The sequence below is a fragment of the Silene latifolia genome, chromosome 11 (assembly GCF_048544455.1).
Source record: "Silene latifolia isolate original U9 population chromosome 11, ASM4854445v1, whole genome shotgun sequence".
In the NCBI taxonomy this organism is placed as follows: Eukaryota; Viridiplantae; Streptophyta; class Magnoliopsida; order Caryophyllales; family Caryophyllaceae; genus Silene; species Silene latifolia.
Window position 1 is genome coordinate 29,261,999 of NC_133536.1, and position 2,835 is coordinate 29,264,833.

Here is a 2,835-nt window from a genome sequence, read left to right on the forward strand (position 1 = left end):
TGCTTGCTTAATTCTTTTGTATTTCCGTCTTAATCCTGCTTCGAGTATGGTCTTAGTATGGCTCATGAGGGGATGGTTTTTATACGCTGAAATAGACTAGTTCGAGCTGGCAAAATCGAGTTTACTAGGACGGGAGGTGGTTGCCTGTACATACGGAATTACAGTGTTAAATTACGTCTTGTTCACGCATATAAAACAACTCGTTTCAAATGTGTCTTTTATGGGCTATGGTTCACGGTTTTGGGTCTTAGTTGGGTTGTGCGTTGGTCTGACCGTGGGCATGGCTGGGCAGCGGGGTGGTTGTGGCAACTGGCCGCGGACTGGCAGCACGACCACGGATCACGACGGCCATGGTGAGCACGGTAGTGGGTGTTTGTGCACTTGTTCTCTTTTTTTACTTCCACCCTTTTCCTTGTGGTTTGTGGTATTTTGATATTGAGTCCATCATGTTCTAAGTGTTGGGCTCAATAAGTTCAATTGGTTGGGTTGTATGCACTTTCTGGATGGGCTAACATATGGGCCAAGTTGTTATAGGTTATAGGTGGACCGATTTGTAAGCTTGATTATTGGGCTACATTTCGTTTATGGGTACTTGCGGAGTCAAGTTTGGGTCAGTCGAATGGTTTAATCTATGTCTCGTATTTTATATAACTTAATTCGTTAAATATCGTCCATTATATATATTTTCTCACATGACCAAATTGTTGAGCTTCACATGATTATATGTTTAAATTTTACATGAGTATTAAGTTGGGTCTAACATATCTTGTTGTTGGGCTTAATGTGAGTTAATTTGTTGGACTTCTTATAATTCGTTTATTGGGCTCATAAATGAATTACTTGGACTTGGTCACATTTTATCCCTTGTATTTTATAAAACGTAAATTATGCATCATCACTCATTACATTTTATTTAACCGTCATGTTAAATTATAAAATGGAATATTCATTAATATAATACAAGCATGAGATATTTACTATAAGTACTTGTAAGAGTCATATTCTTGATAATGCCTTGTATTGCTATGTTGTGAGAGTCTTGGTCCTATCGGATACTAGGGGTGAGCTATAAGCCCTCTAGTTGCGATATGATCGTCGGGATTGATGTTCCCACCCATACTCATGGTGAGATGCAAGCCATGAGTATGAATGTGACATTAATGGTCCCGTGTCATATGATGTTTGCATGATCATTCTTACTCTTATTGTGACTCAAGTGTGACGTTTTACATTGTGTGACTACTTGACATTCCTTGTTTACCCCTTTCGGACCTTTGGTTACGAGTGTGTGCCATGTTTCCGGATTGGGTTATCTTTCCTCTTTCGGACCTTTGGTTACAAGTGTGTGCCATGTTTCCGGATTGGGTTATCTTTCCTCTTTCGGACCTTTGGTTACAAGTGTGTGCCATGTTTCCGGATTTGGTTATCTTTCCTCTTTCGGACCTTTGGTTACGGGTGTGTGCCATGTTTACGGATTATGATATCCTTCCGCCTTTCTTCGGACCTTTAGTTACGAGTGTGTGCCATGTTTCCGATTAGAGGTTACTCGACCTTTGGTTACGAGTGTGTGCCATGTTTCGAGTCTTGGATACGATTGGTATATCGTATGTCGAATCGGGTGACGTCCATCCCGAGAGTCTGGAACCAGGTTTAGACTAGGACCGTATTATGATCGTCGTCCTACCAAGAGGTTGGAGTCTAGATGTTTTGTCTTGTGAGTTCATACTAAGTATATGTCTTACACTTGTTGAGTCGTGTCAATATGGGTTGGTCGACTTGGTTGTTCTATGCCCTTGATTGCATATTCATCCTCATACACCTTGCCTATTCTACTAAGAAAGTATTATGCTTGTTTCATCACGATCGTTCATTATATCTCCTTATTCTTCATTGTTCACATATGTTGCATGATTAATATGTTTGTTTAAGTGTTGTTTGTTACTTGCATTTCGACATATTGTGGCTGTGAGAACCTTGAGTTACTCTCCACTGACTGTGGCGTTCATGTTTACATGAATGACAGGTGATGAAGATGCTTACGTGGGGAAGACGTGTGGGCTAGCGAGAACTAAACCCTCGGACCTTAATTTCTAATTTAGAAACCCTTTATTTGTTTATTCGTGGGATATCTTTTCCCCGCTTTCTAGACTTGGGTTGTAATAACCTAAATTTGTCTATTTTAGTAATTGTTTCATTTTGTTTTGGCACCCGCGCTTTAATCTTTAACTTGTGATCTAAAAGTTTTTAAAATCTCCTAAATTTCCGTATTAATTTATTAGTTATATTTCCGCGTTATCGCGGGGTGTCACAGTTGGTATCAGAGCCTATGTTGCTCCCGACGCACACACGTGTACCCCAAATTTAATTTGAACTTGACCTTGAATAATGAATGAGAGATGGGTAGACTTAAGGACCTAATGTGGTAGTCTGTATTGTGTTTGCTCTTTGTTAGGTTCTAACATGTTTGTTGATTGTTGTGCTCTTGGATTGACATACCATGAGCTTACCGATGTGATGATCAAGATTTGGTTCCTATTGCCAAGTATTGAAGATTTGTTCAATTTTGAAGAATGCTTCTACTTCTTTGAAGATGTTTCTCGTTCTTTGTGTATCTTTCCTTATTCTTTATCTCTCGGTGCTATCCTCCTTATAAACTTTCTTTTGTTTTACTTTGAAAGCTACTCTTGTACCCTCCTACCTTGTTCTTTGTTCTTTGCTAATTCTCTTTAACGCCCTTTTATAGTACTCTTTCTTTTGAGGGGTGTTGACCTTGGTTGAGGATTTTGACTTTTGTGGAGATTGCTTGTGGTTGACCCTTAATCCTGGTTTTGAGAG